Raw genomic sequence first — 20,886 nt, forward strand, 5'->3', positions numbered from 1 at the left:
ACCCTGCTTATTTACCTATATTCAGAGTACATCATGTGAAATGCCAGGCTGGATGAAGCACAAGATGGAATCAAGATTGCTGGGAGAAATATCAATAACCTCAGATATGTAGATAACACCACCCTTATGGCAGAAAATAAAAAGGAACTAAAGAGCCTCTTGATAAAGGTGAAAGAGGAGAAGAAAAAATTAAAACTTTTTCACTTAAACTCAAGGCTTAAAACTCAAGATTCAAAAAACAAAGATCATGACACCTGGTCCCATCACTTTATGGCAAATAGATGGGAGACAATGGAAACAGTGACACACTTTATTTTGGGGGGCTCCAAAATCACCATGGACAGTGACTGCAGCCATGAAATTAAAAGACGCTTGCTCCTTGGAAGAAAAGCTATGATATACCTAGACAGTGTATTAAAAAGAAGACACATAACTTTGACAACAAATGTCTGCCTAGCCAAAACTATGGTTTTTCCATAGTTATGTATGGATGTGAGTGTTGGGAGCATAAAGAAGGCTGAGTGCTGAAGAACTGATGCTTTTCAACTGTGGTGTTGGAGAAGACTCTCGAGAGTCCCTTGGACTGCAAGATCAAACCAGTCAATCCTAAAGGAAATCAGTCCTGAATATTCATTGGAACGACTGATGCTGAAGCTGAAATTCCAAAACTTTGGCCACCTGATGTGAAGAACTGACTCATTGGAAAAGACCCTGATGCTGGGAAAGATTGAAGGCAGAAGAAGGGGACAACAGAGGATGAGATGGTTGGATGGCATCACCAACTCGACGGACATGTGTTTGTGTAAGCTCTGGGAATTGATGATGGACAGGAAGCCTGGTGTGCTGTGGTCTATGGGGTCACAAAGAGTCAGACACGAGTGAATGACTGAACAGCAACAAAAATACTGTCTTCCATAATGGCTGTATCAGTTTACATTCGCACCAACAGTGCAACAGGGTTCCCTTTTCTCCACACCCTCTCCAGCATTTATTGTTTGTGGACTTTTGGATGATGGCCATTCTGACCAACTTGAGATGACACCTCATTTTGGTTTTGATTTGCATTTCTCTAATAATGACCGAGGGTGAGCATTTTCCCATGTGTTTATTAGCCATTTATAAATCTTCTTTTGAGAAATGTCTGTTCAGTTCTTCAGTCAGTCCACTTTTTTATTAGGTTGTTTGCTTTTTTGGTATTGAGCTACATGAGCTGCTTGTATATTTTGGAGATTAATTCTTAGTCAGTTGTTCTAGCTCAAAGGATTTGAGCATATCCTTGCTAGAATATGAAATGAGTGCAATAATACCGTAGTTTGAACATTCTTTAGCATTGCCCTTCTTTGGGATTGGAATGAAAACTAATCCCATGGGATACAATCTATTAAAATGCAGTTGCAAAAAAGAAAGGAAAGGAAAATATTTCCAGAACACAGACTTTGATTTTATAATAGCTTTGTACTCAACAATCTCTTAATAAATTTCCACTCAAAGTGTACTTGGAAGTTTGTCATCTTTTTTCCTATATATTAGAGTTTCACCTGAGGGAGAAATTTCTGAAAATTAATCCTAGTTACCAAGAATGAAAAAAAACATTCAACAGATCACAGTTAGTTTCATGACAGTATTTATGAAGGAAACATCATTGCTTATGTTCAGCCTACTGTCAAAACATTTGTAACATGCTTCTAAAAGGCCCAGAGACAAGTGTGTGTAGAGATTACCAAGGGCAACAGTGAAAGTGCTGGCTTCCCTCTTCTTTCCCTAACACACTTTCTGAGATTAGCTTTAGCACCTAGATTGTCCCTGGTGGCTCAAGAAAGCATTTCAGTATCATCAAGAGTCTGGATACTGAGCTGAGTTTGCTGTAAGCTTAGAGATGATAGTTTTGTTTTGTTTTGTTTTGTTTTTTTTTTAATCAGTTTTGTTTCCTAAATTCCTCTCACATTCCCACTGGTGTGATTTCATTTTGAAAACGTTCATCTTTAAGTTCCAGAACAGTTTTTAGAAATTTTTTTTAAATAAGGGCAACAACTTATGTAATTGACTATGAAAAAGAAATACACCACAGGACTATGCTTATAAGTGTCTATGTTGTGTGTACGTATGAATTGAGATCTCCAATCTACAGCTATATTAAATTTTGGATCTGTATCTTTTCCATACGGAATCAAAGAATATTGACATGACATTAAAAAAAAATCAATCCATTGTCTGCAATTATTTATGTTTTCAAATACCTTGAAGACAGGGACTTTTTCTCTAGTGCTTGGGTCCACAAATAACAACTAGTAGAAGACCAATAGAGTGAAAAGGTCCCCACTTCTTACATGTTAAAACCTGAGGCCAAGAGAAGAAAAGTGACTGGCACAGCTGTTCCAAAGCTATGTTTCAGTAGAACTGGGATGTCATAGCATCTTCACCTACATCCCAACTCTCTGTCCAATAATAGATTTTAAATGTCTACTGATTTTTTTTTAAAGTACTAGTTTATCATTTATTGATTTTAACAATTGACTAGTGGATCTATTTGTGATTTATTTATTTATTTATTTTAGAAATTTATTTTATTTTATTTTTAAACTTTACATAATTATATTAGTTTTCAAATATCAAAATGAATCCATCCAGGTATCATGTGTTCCCCATCCTGAACCCTCCTCCCTCCTCCCTCCCCATACCATCCCTCTGGGCATCCCAGTGCACTAGCCCCAAGCATCCAGTATCGTGCATCGAACCTAGACTGGCATCTCGTTTCATACATGATATTTTACATGTTTCAATGTCATTCTCCCAAATCTTCCCATCCTCTCCCTCTCCCACAGAGTCCATAAGACTGTTCTATACATCAGATCTCTCTGTTGCTGTCAAGGGACACAGAGTTATTGTTATCATCTTTCTAAATTCCATATATATGCATTAGTATACTGTATTGGTGTTTTTCCTTCTGGCTTACTTCACTCTGTGTAATAGGCTCCAGTTTCATCCACCTCATTAGAACTGATTCAAATGAATTCTTTTTAATGGCTGAGTAATAGTCCATTGTGTATATGTACCATAGCTTTCTTATCCATTCATCTGCTGATGGACATCTAGGTTGCTTCCATGTCCTGGCTATTATAAATTTGCTGGCGATGAACACTGGGGTACACGTGTCTCTTTCCCTTCTGGTTTCCTCAGTGTGTATGCCCAGCAGTGGGATTGCTGGATCATAAGGCAGTTCTATTTCCAGTTTTTTAAGGAATCTCCACACTGTTCTCCATAGAGGCTGTACTAGTTTGCATTCCCACCAACATTGTAAGAGGGTTGCCTTTTCTCCACATCCTCTCCAGCATTTATTATTTGTAGACTTTTGGATCGCAGCCATTCTGACTGGTGTGAAATGGTACCTCATAGTGGTTTTGATTTGCATTTCTCTGATAATTACTGATGTTGAGCATCTTTTCATGTGTTTGTTAGCCATCTGTATGTCTTCTTTGGAGAAATGTCTATTTAGTTCTTTGGCCCATTTTTTGATTGGGTCATTTATTTTTCTGGAGTTGAGCTGTAGGAGTTGCTTGTATATTTTTGAGATTAGTTGTTTGTCAGTTGCTTCATTTGCTATTATTTTTCTCCCATTCTGAAGGCTGTCTTTTTCACCTTGCTGATAGTTTCCTTTGATGTGCAGAAGCTTTTAAGGTTAATTAGGTCCCATTTGTTTATTTTTGCTTTTATTTCCAATATTCTGGGAGGTGGGTCATAGAGGATCCTGCTGTGATGTATGTCAGAGAGTGTTTTGCCTATGTTCTCCTCTAGGCTTTTTTTATAGTTTCTGGTCTTATGTTTAGATCTTTAATCCATTTTTTGTTTATTTTTGTGTATGGTGTTAGAAAGTGTTCTAGTTTCATTCTTTTACAAGTGGTTGACCAGTTTTCCCAGCACCACTTGTTAAAGAGATTGTCTTTAATCCATTGTATATTCTTGCCTCCTTTGTCAAAGATAAGGTGTCCATATGCAATGGATTTATCTCTTGGCATTTCTATTTTGTTCCATTGATCTATATTTCTGTCTTTGTGCCAGTACCATACTGTTTGATAACTGTGGCTTTGTAGAGTTTGAAGTCCAAATTTGATTCCTCCAGTTCCATTCTTCTTTCTCAAGATCATGGCTATTTGAGGTTTTTTGTATTTCCATAAAAATTGTGAAATTATTTGTTCTAGCTCTGTGAAAAATAATTCCTCCTCTTTACTTCATAAAGGCCTAAGTTTGTGAGGTAAAGCTACTATCAGATATCAAATATTTAACCCACAAAACTTTTTTAAAGCATAAATAAACCCCAGGGAAATGTATTAGTTGTTTAACAGTTTCAGTTCCTTGATTGACAGACAACAGAACTTGGAAGCTTGAATAGTCTGGATCTATGAACTTCCAAAGAAGTTCCAAAGAATCACTATATGTGGTTTGCTCTTCATGCCATCACATACAAGAAAGAAAGCCCACCACAAACAATTTATTACAAATTCTACTTTGAAAATAAACTATAAACAGGAGTTTAATTTAACACATCATTAAAAGAGAAAATAAATAATTTTCTGCCCCTAAACCTTTTGAGCAAACTAGGCCTGTCTTTGCAGTACTTATCTGGACTTCTATTTTCTTGAAACAATCAAGTCCTGCTAAGAGATACAAGGAAAAGGAAGCAAGATAAACACTAGTGTGCCAGCTGCTCTAAGATAAGCAACCTCAAAAATTTAAACTTGGTCCCAAATCCTTGAAAAATAAATGAATCAGCATGTGGAGAAGCCTACAGGTCTTGAACATGAAGAACCTGGTTAACTGTGGTCATGAGCACTCAGAAGCTGTGATGAAATAAATCCAGTCCCACTTAATGCTTCAAACTTTATGACTGTAGTTTTTGCATTAACTGACAAAGTGGAACAAGTTCACAGCCATAATAGCATAGACTTCTCCAATCACTTTCTGTCTACAGTTTCATAGTAAGATGAGATTTGTGTGGGCTTTTGCAGGTTATTATCCTGTGTTTTATCCAGTGCCTGAACTAAACAAGTGCTGAATAAATTTTCACAGGATACTACCCTAAACAGTCTTATTTAATTCTCACAAAAGTCTTATGAAACAAGGAGGGCAGCCATTATTCCCATCCCACAGAAGACAAAGTTCCCAGACTTTGTGATGATGTCATCATCATCACTAAGGTTCATTAGGCACTAACCATGTGCTAAGCCCTCTGAATATATTAACCTGTTTAATTTTCATGTTATTGTGACATGGTAGATATGAACAGCATCTCTATTTTACAGGTGAGAAAACTATGACACAGAGAAATTAACACATAAGTATTAACATAACTACAATCAGCTATCACAATTAGGAACTAGCACTGGGACTGAACCTAGGAAGGTGGCTCCACAGTCCATACTTATATCATGATAATATCATGCCTTGATATTTGGCTGCCCAAGTAGTATGCACTTGCTTTGGGCTTCATCACACGACTAGTTGATGGCCAGTCCAAGACTACTTCCATCCTCCCTCCAGCCCACCTCTGTACCTCAGTAGGTCCTGTCAATCATCACCTGCAAAAACAAAGCTGCCCTGGGCCTCAGCACAAGTCTAATTAACTGGCAGACTGAACGTGTCCAATTAACTGATGAACTAACTCTTCATAGAAACCCAAGTTAGGAGGATACCTTCCAAAGACAGGTGAAAGGCCTCAAGGTGGAGGCATCAACCACTGGTAAACCTCCAGGGACACTCATATTCGAAACTTACTATTGAAGATTCACCTGTTAGATAATACAAAGCCTCTTATATGTAATTGGAAGTCATTACCTTATTAGGAAAACCTCATAGCTGGAGAACATGCCAGAGCTGTGTGATTCCAGGAATGAAAGGGCAATGAAAGAAAGAAATATATAGCCTGTGTCCTATAGGGAGATTACTTGTAAGAAGGTTCTTCATATGGGACAACCTAACTTAATGCTATTTAAGAGTCCATGTTTTAGCAACTAGTCTAGGACATTTAAATATGTTTACATCAAATATAGGGTATTTCCCTCCTACACTGTTGGTGGAAACACTAACTAGTACAGCCACTATGGAAAATGGTGTGGAGATTCCTTAAAAAACTGGCTATAGAATTGCCATATGACCCAACAATCCCACTGCTAGGCATAAACACTGAGGAAACCAGAATTGAAAGAGACACATGCACCTCAATGTCCTTTACAGCACTGTTTACAATACCTAGGACATGAAAGCAACCTAGATGTTCATCAACAGACAAATGGATAAGGAAGTTATGATACATATACACAATGGAATATTACTCAGCTCGAAAAAAAATCATTTTAGTAAGTTCAAATGAGGTGGATGAAACTGGAGTCTATTATACAGAGTGAAGTAAGTCAGAAGGACAAACACTAATACAGAATATTAACGCATATATATGGAATTTAGAAAGACGGTAATGACGATCCTATATGCAAGGCAGCAAAAGAGACACAGAGCCTGTAAAGAACAGGCTTTTGGACTATGTGGGAGAAGGCAAGGGTGGGATGATCTGAGAAAATAGAATTGAAACATGTATATTACCATATGTAAAATAGATGACCAATGCAAGTTCAATGAATGAAGCAGGGCACTCAAGCTGGTACTCTGGGACAATCCTGGGGGATGAGGTGGAGGGAGGTGGGAGGAGGGTTCAGGATGAAGGGACAATTGTGCACCCATGGCTGATTCATGATGATGTATGGCAAGACCACCACAATATTATAAATTAATTACCCTCCAATTAAAATAAATACATTTTTAAAACAAATATATGGTGTTTCATAAGCCATACAACAAATGGATTTCTAAATCATTCTGCTAAGTGAACACTGATTTACCTTCCCCCACACACATAAATGAAAAGCTTATATGCGCCTATATTCAAATTTTCTCTAGTAAGAGGAAATATATCAGTGAAGATTTTTGTAGAAAATGAATCGACACACACAGTGATTTCTTCCAAGCATCTCTTCCATTTTCAAATACCAGAACATGGCAAAGCACTAAATGTGTTAAGATATATTTACTGAGAAAACTGGTGTCTGACTTACCCGCTGGATTTCTATCAAAGAACAATACCGGAACTCTCAAAATGGACTTCAACATTTTGTTGTGCAAAGTTTGTGAAGAATTAACAAGGATGTACAATGCCAAGAGAGATCTTGTGACACCAAAAAGGAGACTAGATGCAGTTAAACCTGAAATAAAGAAATGTCACTTATAACATAAAATCTCTGTCTTTTCTTCAACGATACTGAAGTACAGCAAGCAGTTTATAAAGATATTATGTATTTTCCACTATAAAAAGAATTTACATATAAATTTTATATATAGAATTTGAAATAAATAAGTTTAGATACATATATAGAATGGATTCTGTAAGAGTTTAATGCATTCACAAGAGACATTAAAAAGAATATGAAAATCAGTATTTTACTTTCATTAAACAGAAACCACATGTGAAGAAAAAGTGAAGTGTAAACTACAATTTCATTCTAGGCTTTCCAAACTCAATCTGCAAGTTCTAATAAAAACTATTCAAAAGCAGAGACATTACTTTTCCAACTAAGGTCTATCTAGTCAAGGCTATGGTTTTTCCAGTAGTTATGTATGGATGTGAGAGTTGGACTGTGAAGAAAGCTGAGCATCGAAGAATTGATGCTTTTGAACTGTGGTGTTGGAGAAGTCTCTTGAGAGTCCCTTGGACTGCAAGGAGATCCAACCAGTCCATTCTGAAGGAGATCAGTCCTGGGTGTTCTTTGGAAGGACTGATTGTAAAGTTGAAACTCCAATACTTTGGCCATTAATGTGAAGAGTTGATTCATATAAAAGACTCTGATGCTGGGAGGGATTGGGGCAGGAGGAGAATGGAAACAACAGAGGATGAGATGGCTGGATGCCACCGAATCTTTTGGACATGAGTTTGGGTGAACTCCAGGAGTTGGTGATGGACAGGGAGGCCTGGCATGCTGCAATTCATGGGGTCGCAAGGAGTCCGACACGACTGAGCTACTGAACTGAACTGAACTGAATAAAAACTCAGCAGAAAAATTAATTATAAAAAGTAGTTAATCGTTCTTTCTCCATGTTTCAAATCTATTTACAAAATTTTCCATAATGTGAAATTGTGGTATGCTTTGGTACCAGCATGTGAATTAACGGGAAACAGGAGAAATTATTTCATTTCATTGTACAAAATACCCAGTAGCTTTAAAAATAGGAAAATACCATACTAAGTTACAAGTAGAAAATGTCTTAAATAGTTGAATTGCAAGAAAATACAAATTATATCTTAACACAAGATAATTAACCTAAAAGAGCATCTATTCTCATTGTTTTATAGAAACAAAAAGCATTTGTAAATGCACATAATTATTGAAATTTGTTTTATTTATGACATAAATAAGTGTTTACTATGCATATAAAAATTAAAATAGCCCTTCAAACATCTCTTGAACCCATGATACTAAGGAAACTGGAAATAACTTCTGTTATAAATATTCCATCAAATATTTTTTCTCCTTCAGCTTTTCACATCACTGTTATTCCAACTCTGAAAGCTGTTCAAATGCCTGAATTCCATCAACAGGTATCTGCCTTAGCTGACTATCCTAAATGAATATACAACAGAATCTTTTCCTTCTTCCTTTAAGCCCCCACAGTCCACCAATTCAGAAGGTAAACAACTAACGGATTTAGGTTTCTTAGCAAGTGATCAACAAAAGAAATACCAAATTTCAATGAGTGAGTTCTTACAAAGATCTAATTCACTGTATCTTTGCAGAAAGTTAGTATGCATGTTTCTTGTCAAATAATTTAAAATTTTAGATGAGGATTTCCTTTTGAAAGTATGCAATGCTACACATATTTTAGGCACTCTTGTGAAAACAGAGCCATATTAATTAATATTAGTCTGGCAAGCCAGATGTTAAATTAATCATACAATTGGAGGTGCAATAACATTGTGATCTCAAGGTAAGAAAGAGAAGGAATCCTAATTAATTCCCAGACACTGGATTTCTCCCTACTTAGCTTCTCTCTTAAGTAATTGGTGAAGCCCATGAGATGAGCAGTGTGGCAAAGGGGAGTTTGCATACCTGCAAGAAAATAGTGCTTTTGCTTGGGGGCCCTTGCTGCCAGAGGAATTCATCTAAGTTCAATAAAAGACAGGGTTTATTCAGACAGAACTGGAAAAATTCAAACCACTGGGTGGGGATCCATTTCTAATCCCCTTGTCCATCCATATAATAAGATTTAGATAAAGCAACCTATCAGAATAGACAGTAGCACGTTTCCAGTGGCTGATTTTCTGGATGTTCAATTCTAGTTTAAGTTCAAAATCCAATACAGAGCAAATTAAGAGTCTTCATTCATCTTCTTCTAGTAGATTTTTTAAATAATTATTCCAATTAATTAATAGAGTAAATATGCGAGTCAGACTCTTATTTGTTGATGTATTTCTGAATTTCTCCTGGAAGCCCTAGTTGCTCACACAGGCTCCTTGTAAGCACCTCAAACTCTAGTATAATAGACCAGATGATTCAGCTTTACCTGAAAAAATTCCTAAGTACCAGTCCAGATCAATCATCTCTGTTATATTTCCTTTTTCATGTGCCGTGATATTAAGAGTATCCTGTTCATTTGCCCTATGGAACAGGGAAGAAAAAAATATTATGCTATAGATAGAATATACATATATACCAGAAAAAAATTAACCTTGATTTAGGAGATGAATTTAATGCTAGAAAATGGTTCCCAGCTCTAAGGGCCCTATGTCTCTCTACCTTATAGAGATACCACTTGAATCACAGCTTTCAATTCTCAAAAATGTCTGTGAGGAAGCTTCTGAGAGTGAGACATGGAGAGAGACCATGGGAGGGTCACAGTCCAGCAGGAACTATGATTTTTCTTCAGGGAAACTACATGAGGGTCAGAAGAGGAGGCTGAACAATCCCCACCCCTCCCCCTGACCCTGTGGGAAAGTGAGGCTCTGTGTAGACTTCACAGTACTTTGGACCAGAGCAGGAATCACTCACCAGTTTAAAAGCCACCAATCTTGCAAGATATAGGCAACCTAGAACAGGAAACAACAGTCACTCACACACTGACATTACTGAGCCCTCACACCCCACTCACTAGGATGGGGGACGGAAAGGTTTGAGAACAGGGAGATGGTCCTTCCGACTCAGGTCTGTGTCAAGCCCCACATCCCAGATGATGAGAGGTCAGGGGAGGGTATGTTATATTTTAATATCTCTAAAAGGCATTCTTTTTTTTTTTTTCCTAGACTCTGTCACAAACACACACCAATAAGCCTCACTTATTTTGTTACCCAAAGATAGCATATTTGAGTGCAAATCCAAGTACATGTCAAAAAAAAAGTAGGAGTGTAAATGCTCAGTGTTTTGAAGGAAGACTCTTTACAGTACTGTGATGGTCAGTTTTCTGTGTCATCTTGGCCATTCTAGTCTCTGGTCACTTAATCAAACACTCCTGTAGATATTAATGTGAAGGTATATTTTGTGGATTGTGGTTCATATCTATAATTAGTCACCTTAAGTAAAAATAACCATCAACAATGTGGTGGGCCTCATCCAGTCAGTCGAAGGCTGTAAGAGCACAACCTGAAGCTTCCTGGAGGAGGAAGAAATTCTGCCTTAAGACTGCAGCTCCTGCCTGAGGTTCCAGCCTGCAGGCCTGCTCTTCTGCTTTCAGATTCACCCAGGTAGATCCCACAGCTTCATGAGCCAGTTTTTTTTTTTTAAATAAATCTCTTCAGAAACATAATAATAATTAAATATAGGTACAGTATAAATAGTATGTGCACATCAAGCTAAGGGAACACACCAAAACAAATTTCCTTACTTACCTGAGCTGCTATGTTTACTAGAATAAGGAAAATGATGACAGACCAGTGAGCACCAGCTCTGAAGTAATTCTTATAGGTCTTAAAACCAACTTTTCCTTCTAAACGTCTCTCCTCAGATAGTGTATCCTGTATATTCTCAGTCTTGGAGGGAAAAATGGTAGTGAAAGACAAAATTTTAAATAATGAACTACAAAACTACAAAAGTTCAACAATGCCCTAAATTGCAATTCTGTGGTGAAAACAGACACACCTCACATGCTGGTAGGAGTGCAAGATGGTCCATCTCCTATGGAGAAGGTATGAAAATATCTAACCAAACCATATATGCATTGGCTCTTGGACCCAGCCATACTACTTCTAGTTATCTATCAGAAATAAGGAAATATCATTTGCACAAGGTTATTCATTGTTGTGTGGCTTTGCTTAAAGTAGCAGTGCTCTGTGATGATCTAGATGTTTGGGACAGGGGTGTAGGGGGGAAAGGGAGTCCAAGAGGGAGGGGATATATGTATACATAGAGCAGATTCACCTCATTGCACAATGGAAAGCAACACAACATTGTAAAGCAGTTATACTCCAATTAAAAAATAAATTATATGACTAAAGAATAAAATAGGATATTATGACTTTCAGCACATGCAAAACATATCCAATTCAAATATGAATGCAGAAGTTTGTTCCAAAATAACACACAAAATGATATGTAGCTAATGTATCCTTCTAGATGACTTGTGTCATTCAATGATGAAAACATAAAACATAGCTGGGCCTCAAAATACTATTCAAATACAATAAGCTGAGTTCACACAACAAGTTGGAGTAAGGTGAGTTTGGATAGCAGGAGGACAGCATATGATTTGAATCTATGTGGTTCCTGAATTTCAGTGATTCCTGAGTGTGGAATGTGAGGACTAATCATTGTCTGCTGTGTGTCAGGTCCTTAGCACACGTTATCTCTGGTCTATCACAAACCTTCTGACACCAAGACAGAATATGACAATCAGTCATCTGCAGTGCCAGAACATTCCAATATGTAGGAAAAAATAGCTGATTTAATGTGGTCACAGCAGGATTTGATAGGAGAGGGTCTTCATAGTAAGCCTCTGGATGTAAAAGGGAAGCTGGAAGCCATTATAAACATACACCCAGAAATTCATAGCAGTGTACCCACTACTGATCTTGATAAGATTCATCATCCTATACCCAGAGGAGAACCCTGGTCAGAGAGCAATTTAATTCTACCAATTCCATGGAATAAGGCCCTGAAAACTTTTTTAATTTGAGACAAGATGTCATGAGAGGAGAAGACTGAACAGCCATCAAAAGCAGACAGACCAGGATGTTGCAGAATGAGAAACTCACATCTTGGTCTTCTGCAGCTGCATCTTTCAACAAGGGTGTGGAAGACTGTTGAGACTGAACTGAAGACTCAGAAGAGGTCTGAGTCCTCATAGTGGGAGATTCAGGAACTGGAGATGGTTCAGCCTCCTCATTCTCCTTCTTTAAAAGGGAAGCAAAATCTATCCCAGATTTCAGTAACTCAGCATAAGTCCCTTTTTGCACCATTTCACCCTAAAATAAAAATTTTAAACTTGAGATAAATGTACTTGCATTAGATAATATAATCTAATTTAAATACTAATCAAGAAATGTTAACTGGTATTAAACTATAACTTTTTTAAGAAAATATTTTTAGGTCTGGAATTATAGTTCACAAATCTATTTCAGTATAAGCCTTCTGTCCTCTGCCAAACCAAATACTGTGTAAGATGCTGGCAGATATGAAAGAAATGTGTGCTTATGTGTTAAAAATGGAGGCCATTGAGATAACTACTGTGGGCACTTAGGGAAGCAAAAACTATAGATGCCAGTAGAAGTATCAAAAGAGTTTTTTTAGACAATTCAGATAAATTTCATGTGACAAACAGAATTTTTAAAAAAGTCAATTGGAAAAGATATTCCAGGAAACAAATTTGAGACTGTCACAGAGATGGGCACAAGCACATCTGCATAGGTAAGAATCATTCATCAAATCTTTGCTGACCATGTCACTATCACAGAAGCCATGTGTTCAGCTGGGACAAGACCTGTAAAAAGTAGCTCTGGACAGAGAATCCATTATCTGTGTCTTCACTGTCTTTATAACTTCCCCACAAACTCAGAAAGTTCCCAACTGCAAATTTAATATTCTTTCTGTTCAAGTCATTAAAAAGAAGGCCATGACACTAGAGTGGTTCTAAAGCCTTGGCAGCAAACCAAAACCTAACCCAGAATCAGTGGAGATTCTTCAAATTTGAGAGGAAAACTTAAAAACAACCAATCACAAGCAGATAACCAGGCCTCCTCAGATCAGGTAACTGCTTAAGCTACTGCCAATCTAATCAAGTTTTTTGAAAATACATGATATTTTACTTCAGTTTCCCTCCCTCCAGTTCAATTCAGTTCAGTTGCTTGGTCGTGTCTGACTCTCTGAGACCCCATGGACTGCAGGACACCAGGCCTCCCTGTCCATCACCAACTCCTGGAGTTTACTCAAACTCATGTCCACTGAGTCAGTGATGCCATCCAACCATTGCATCCTCTGTTGTCACCTTCTCTTCCCGCCTTCAATCTTTATCAGAATCAGGGCCTTTTCCAATGAGTCAGTTCTTCATATCCGGAGGCCAAAATACTGGAGCTTCAGCTTCAGCATCATTCCTTCCAATGAACATTCAGGACTGATTTCCTTGAGGATTGACTGGTTGGATCTCCTTGTGGTTCAAAGGACTCTCAAGAGTCTTCTCTAACACCATAGTTCAAAAGCATCAATTCTTCCATGCTCAGCTTTCTTTATGATCCAACTCTCACATCCATACATGACTAATGGAAAAACCATAGCTTTGACTAGATGGACATTTGTTGGCAAAGTAATGTCTCTGCTTTTTAAAATGCTATCTAGGTTGGTCATAGCTTTTCTTCCAAAGAGCAAGCATCTTTTAATTTCATGGCTGCAATCACCATCTGCAGTGATTTTGGAGCCAAAAAATATAAAGTCTGTCACTGTTTCCTTTGTTTCCCTGTCTATTTGCCATAAAGTGATGGGATCAGATGCCATGATCTTCATTTTTTGAATGTTGAGTTTTAAGCCAGATTGTTCACTCTCCTCTTTCACTTTCATCAAGAGACTGTCTCTTTAGTTCTTCTTTGCTTTCTGCCTTATGGGTGATGCTATCTGCATATCTGAAGTTATTGATAATCTCCTGGCAATCTTGATTCCAGCTTGTGCTTCATCCAGCCCAGTATTTAACATGATGTACTCTGCATAGAAGTTAAATATATAAGGTGACAATATAAAGTCTTGACATGCTCCATTCCTCATTTGGAATCAGTCTTCTGTTTTGTGTCTGGTTCTAACTGTTTCTTCTTGACCTGCATACAGATTTCTCAGGAGGCAGGTCAGGTAGTCTGGTATTTCCATCTCTTGAAGAATTTTCCACAGTTTGTTGTGATCTACAGACAAAGGCTTTAGCAGAGTCAATAAAGCAGAAGTAAATGTTTTTCTGGAACTCTCTTGCTTTTTCAATGATCCAATGGATGTTGGCAATTTGATCTCTGGTTCCTCTGCCTTTTCTAAATACAACATGAACATCTGAAAGTTCTCAGTTCATGTACTGTTGAAGCCTAGCTTGGAGAATTTTGAGCATTACTTTGCTAGAGTGTGAGATAAGTGCAACTGTGTGGTAGTTTGAATATTCTTTGCATTGCCTTTCTTTGGGATTGGAATGATAACTGACCCTTTCCAGTCCTGTGGCCACTGCTGAGTTTTCCAAATTTGCTGGCATATTGAGTGCAGCACTTTCACAACATCATCTTTTAAGGTTTAAAACAGCTCACCTGGAATTCCATCACTGCCACTAGCTTTGTTCATAGTGAGGCTTTCTCTTTTTTTGTTTTGTTTTTTAATTTTTTAATTTTATTTTTTTTTATATAGTGAGGCTTTCTAAGGCCCACTTGACTTCACACTCCAGTCTGTCTGTCTCTAGGTGAGTGATCACACCATTGTGGTTATCTGAATCATTAAGATCTTTTTTCTACAGTTCTTCTGTGTACTCTTGCCATCTCTTCTTAATATCTTCTGCTTCTGTTCGGTACATACCATTTCTGTCATTTATTGTGCCCATCTCTGCATGAAATGTTCCCTTGGTATCTTTAATTTTCTTGAAGAGATCCTTAGTCTTCCCCATTCTATTGTTTTCCTCTGTTTCTTTGCATTGATCACTGAGGAAGGTTTTCTTATTTCTCGTTGCTGTTCTTTGGAACTCCCATATGCAGGTGCTTTCACTGTTTTCTAACCCCATGAAACAAGACACAGCTAATTCACTCAGTGGCAAACAAAATATGAGGCCAAAATTTCAGGATGCAAAACCAATCAAAAGAGGGAATCTGGTTAAGGTGGATCAAGTAGAAGAAAGTGTCCCATGACCCTACCTTTGACCCCTCTCATCCTATCTCCTGAGGTGGTCCCCTGGAAGAAACCCTATGAAACCTTTGGGAACCATTTGATACTGAAGAATTAGAATTTTATTCAAGATATATTGTGTCTTGTGCCACTTGAGAGACAAAATACATACACCTTATTTAATGAAATTACCACTTTCTACTTAGTATCTGTAAGCTGCACAAGGAAATTACTAGTGGTACAAAGACAGTAATTTCACTCAGCAGCCAAGCCCTAACAATTCCAAGGGGACAAGGAGGCATGCCATCCCCCTCTGGTGTGAGAGAGATCAGACAAATAGAAAGGATGGACCCCAACTCATCCAGGGGTGCTCACTAGTGGACAAATTGTTGTTCTAAAATTGAGGATGGTATTCTCAAAAGAATCAATAAGGGGGCCCCAAAACATCTAGGGACTGGCTAAATATGTTATTGTGCCTCTCACCATTCTGTACTCAATACTGCCAATGCAGGGTTTTACATACTAGTATCACCTGCTCTGTGGGCTTCCCTGGTAGCTCAGCAGGTAAAGAATCCACCTGCAATGCAGGAGACCCTGGTTCAATCCCTGGGTTAGGAGTATCCCCTGGAGAAGGGATAGGCTACCAACTCCAGTATTCTTGGACTTCTCTGGTGGCCTAGATGGTAAAGAATCTGCCTGCAATGCAAAAGACCTGGGTTCAATCCCTGGGATGGGAAGATCCCCTGAAGGATGGAATGGCAACACACTCCAGTATTCTTGCCTGGAGAATCCCCATGGACAGAGGAGTCTGGGGTAACAAAGAGTTGGACATGACTGAGTTACCAAGCACAGCACATCATCTGCTTTGCATGTGAAGTTAACTGGTCTCAAGCTTAAGAAATCTGAGCTCCACATTCCTGGAGGAGTAGAGAACAGTCTACATATGGAATTGCTTTGAGAGGTAGAGATGCTATGTTTTAATAATCTTTCTTAGAGCAGAAATTCATTTGATAAGTGAGAGATTTGGCCATGGGTCTGTTGAAAGAGACAAGGGTTAACAACAGAGGTGCTGAGGCACAGACACAGACAAACTAAGGGGTGAAACATCAAACAATTACCAAGTCTGAAAAATTCTCACTAATCTCCAACCCACTCCCAATCATGTGATGTATTGTGCACTGAATGGTAGCCCCTTAAAAAGGTATGTTCAAGCCCTAAACATGATACCTGTAAATTGACCTTATTTGGAAGCAGGGTCTTTGCAGATGCAATCAAGCTAAGATGAGGTCATACTGGAGCAGGAAGACCCTAAATCTAAAATGACTGATGTCCTTATGAGAACAGAAGAGACTCAGACAAACAAGGGATAATGGCCACGTGGTATCAGAAGCAGAGACCACAATACTGCAGCTGGAAGCCAAAGAACACAAGGAAAACTGGGCACACACCAGTGGCAGGAAGGAAGGATTCTCTCCTGCAGCCTTCAGGGAGAACACAGCCCTGCCAGCACCTGGACTAGCAGGGCTGTGGCCTGGTCTGTAGCCTCCAGACCAGGGAGACAATAAATCTCTGTTGTTTTTAGGACAGAAAGAACAGACCTATAGTTTCCCAACAGGGAAGGAGCTGGGGAGACTTTGAGTATGAGGTTTCAGATTAGCAGATGTAAGCATTATAAATGGAATGGATAAACAACAAGGTCCTACTGTGTAGCACACAAAGAATTATATTCAGTATCCTATAATAAACCATAATGGAAAAGAATATTTAAAAATAAATATATGTATATGTATAACTGAATCACTTTACTGTACAGCAGAATTTAATACAATATTGAAAATCAACTATATTTCAAGAAAATAAAATAAATTTCTGTTGTTTGAAGTCACCCAGTTTGCAGTACTTTGTTACAGCAGCTAGAAACTGATACTCTAGCCTGAGCCCACACTTCTGTCTTCTCAGCTTTACTAAGCCTTGTAACTGCTTCTGCTGTCACCTCTCCAGTGACCATCAGAGGAATCTTTTAAAAATCAGACCACATCCTCCTCTGCTCTGGACCATCCAAGGCTTCCATCTCACTTCTGGGCTCACTGCCCACTGCTCAGAGACCAGCTCCCTCCACATCCCCTGCTCAGTCTCCTCAGACATGCTGGTCTTCCTGATGTTCCTCCAACCTGCCAGGTCAGCTCCTTCCTTAAGACTCCCTGCCTCAGATTCCCCCTCCCAGGTGACAGCACAGTCCCCACCTTCATGTCACTCAGACCTGTGAGGCACCAGCTCCTCAGGGAGGCAGCCAGGATGTCACCTTCTTTGTCATATCTGTCCCCATAAGAACAGGAGCCCCGTGAGGGCAGGGCCTTGTCCTCCTGCTGCACAGGCTCTCACATGTATTGGGCACATAGAGACCTGGGCAGGGAGACCAGCGACTGGCAACACCAGCAGAGAAGGTGTCTCTGACCCAGGTGCTTGGCTACCCAACCTTGCTTCCTGTACTAATGGAAGATGCTCTTCAGGCAAACTGCATGACAATCATGTGACTACAAACAGGTCTTAGTATCTCTAATTTCCAAACAATACAACTTGGCTTAAATCCTGGAAAAGGAAAACAAAAAGTTTTAAAAAACATTGCCATCAGTATCCTTAACAATTTTACTAGAACAGTGATGATTCAGTAGCCTTGTGGTTGTGCTTCTATACACTTTAAGCTTTATGTGGCTTACAGTGTAATAGTGACATTTCTACAGGCCTTTGGATTCATCCTCAAATGTAAGAATACCACCAGCTCTGAGAAGAAGGGAGTGTACAACTGAGGGAGAAGAGGGCATTTACCATTAATCCAAAGAGAGTGACCTGTTGGGAGGTCTGACCTTCAACACACCTGAGTGTCAGCAAGTTCCACAGACTTCTAGAAATTACTTACCTTTTCCAATAGCAGAATCTGACTTGCATCTTTCAGGTACTGCCACTGATGAGTCACTAAGATTGTGATCTTCTCATGCAAGACTTGGCAAATACACCTACAAACGTAAAAGGTACAGTATGTAAAAACATGAATGGGGGTGCTTCCAATTGAAAACACATATTTTGAAAACATAATGAGACAAAGACAACACAGGAGTTGAAGATCCATGGTTTAAATATCAAATACATAATACAAATTAAGTACCAATATAAATCAATAAATCTGACTAAGTCCTCAAATTCATCAGCAGCAAACCTGAATCCAGCTCTGTTCAAAAATTCTAAAAACCAGTCCAGTGAAGGAGGCACCAACAGCTTTTTTTTTTTTTTTCCTCAAAAAACTCATCAATTATTTACACATTTGATGATAATAAACAACTGACCAATACTGAACAACTAACTGAACTAAAATACTATTTCATCACTATACAGGAATGGGAGAAGAGGAATCTATGTCATTTAAAACTCTTTACATTTTTCTCAGGCAGTTTTCTAAGTGATTGTTTATGATTTATAATGTACATAGTAACAACAACAAATTAATAGACTCTTGGTAACCTTTGCCAGAGTGCATTTTCTAGACACTTCTTCCCAAATAGCATTAGACAGAAAATGAATGCTAATGTGGCCTCCATACATCTCTGCAACATTCCATCCCAACCAGGAATTAAACTTTTCATTTGAACCAAAAACTTTCTGAATATGAAAATGAAAGATGAGAGTCCAAATGGCTCAAATTAGAGGAAATAATCCAACAGCTCAAGACACACAATTCTCTTAGCCAAGACCCCCCCCAAACTATCCAAACTTAAGTTTTTTTTTTCACAGCAACCCCCTCAAACTGCCCCTACATTTTAAACGCAGACCCCAAGGAACTCAGCCCCAGTCTCTTCCTACAAGGTCCACAACCCCTTCAGAGAAGTGAGTAGCCAGGTCCAAGGCCCCAGTGAACATGGGCAGGGCTCCAGGCAGGTACTCTGAGTGCCCTGCACCCTCACAAAGCAAATCTCAGGAACATGGGCCAGAGCTCAGCCTGCTGAATGAGTCAGATGGAGAACCTGGAGGCAGTAGACTGCAGCTCAGTTCCATCAGACAAGCCACTAAGCCTCAGTTTCTGCATCTCAGAACAACATCAATGACAATCACATGTTCTGAGAAATCTAACCACCCATCTGCTCAGTAAATGCCAGCTCCCTTCCCCACTCCTCCCTAACCACAAGTGGTCATATGCTTTGGACTCAGAATAGAAAAACTCTGAGGGGACACTCTGGACACAGGGTCTGTGATCAGAAAAAAGACCCTGGGATGCAGACACATTCAGCATCATTTCATTAATTCCAAACAGATTTATTTTTACCTTTTGACATGTCTTAGTTCAGCTTTTGTATTAAAGTTTTTCATGGAATTGTTGTCAATCAGTCCATAAGTCATGTCCAACTCTCTTTGACCCCATGGACTGCAGCACACCAGGCTTCCCTGTCCTCCACTGTCTCCACAGTTTGCTCAAATTCATGTCTATTAAGTCAATGATGGTATCTAACCATCTCATCCTCTGCTGCCCCCTTCTCCTTTTGCCTTCAATCTTTCCCAGTGTCAGGGTCTTTTCCAATGAGTTGGCTCTTTGCATCAGGTGGCCAAAGGATTGGAGTTTCAGCTTCAGTATCTGTCCTTCCAATGAATATTCAGGACTGATTTCTTTTAGAACTGACTTGTTTGACCTTTTTGAAGTTCAAGGGACTCTCAAGAGTCTTCTCCAACACCACAGTTCAAAAGCATCAATTCTTTGGCGCTTAGTTTCTTCATAGTCCAACTCTCACCTCCATACATGACCACTGGAAAAACCATAGCCTTGAGTAGACAGACCTTTGTTAGCAAAGTAATTTCTCTGCTTTTCAATATTGTATCTAGGTTGGTCATAACTTTTCTTCCAGGGAGTAAGCATCTTTTATTTTCATGTCTGCAGTCACCATCTGCAGTGATTTTGGAGCCCAAAAAATAGTCTGACACTGTTTCCAGTGTTTCCCCATCTATTTCCCATGAAGTGATGGGACAAGATGCCATGATCTTCATTTTCTGAATGTTGAGTTTTAAGCCAACTTTTTCACTCTCCAATTTCACCTTCATCAAGAGGCTTTTTAGTTCCTCTTCATTTTCTGCAATAACGGTGGTGTGATCTGCATATCTGAGGTTATTGATATTTCTCCCAGCAATCTTGATTCCAGCTTGTGTTTCTTCCAGCCCAGTGTTTCTCATGATGTATTCTGCATATAAGTTAAATAAGCTGGGACGTACTCCTTTTCCTATTTGGAACCAGTCTGTTGTTTCATTTCCAGTTCTAACTGTTGCTTCCTGACCTGCATACAGGTTTCTTTTTTTTTTTTTTTTTTTTAAATATTAATCACTTTTATTGAAGAATATTAAATGAAAAATAAAATTCAGCACTTCATTATACAAATCAATAAGTTTAAAAAGTTATGCAGTAGCTTACCATCATCAGAGTCATGGATTGGAATATTTTCATCATCCCCCCAAAATTCCTTGTACCCCTTTGCAGTGAGTCCCTTCCTCTCAT

The 20,886-nt window shown here is 38.7% G+C and overlaps 1 non-coding gene across 1 annotated transcript in view; it reads right to left on the reverse strand.

The window, feature by feature from the left end:
* Positions 1 to 20,886, reverse strand: part of LOC102287322 (ATP-binding cassette sub-family C member 4) — a 236,515-nt gene that overhangs the window by 100,328 nt on the left and 115,301 nt on the right. Inside the window, exons 14-19 of the transcript XR_011466364.1 lie at positions 18,274 to 18,370; positions 12,281 to 12,490; positions 10,919 to 11,059; positions 10,086 to 10,123; positions 9,601 to 9,695; positions 7,101 to 7,247 (exon numbers count right to left, since the gene is read on the reverse strand). This is a non-coding gene — a transcript (ATP-binding cassette sub-family C member 4). The remainder of the gene's footprint in view (positions 1 to 7,100; positions 7,248 to 9,600; positions 9,696 to 10,085; positions 10,124 to 10,918; positions 11,060 to 12,280; positions 12,491 to 18,273; positions 18,371 to 20,886) is intronic.

The sequence above is a fragment of the Bos mutus genome, chromosome 12 (assembly GCF_027580195.1).
Source record: "Bos mutus isolate GX-2022 chromosome 12, NWIPB_WYAK_1.1, whole genome shotgun sequence".
In the NCBI taxonomy this organism is placed as follows: domain Eukaryota; kingdom Metazoa; phylum Chordata; class Mammalia; order Artiodactyla; family Bovidae; genus Bos; species Bos mutus.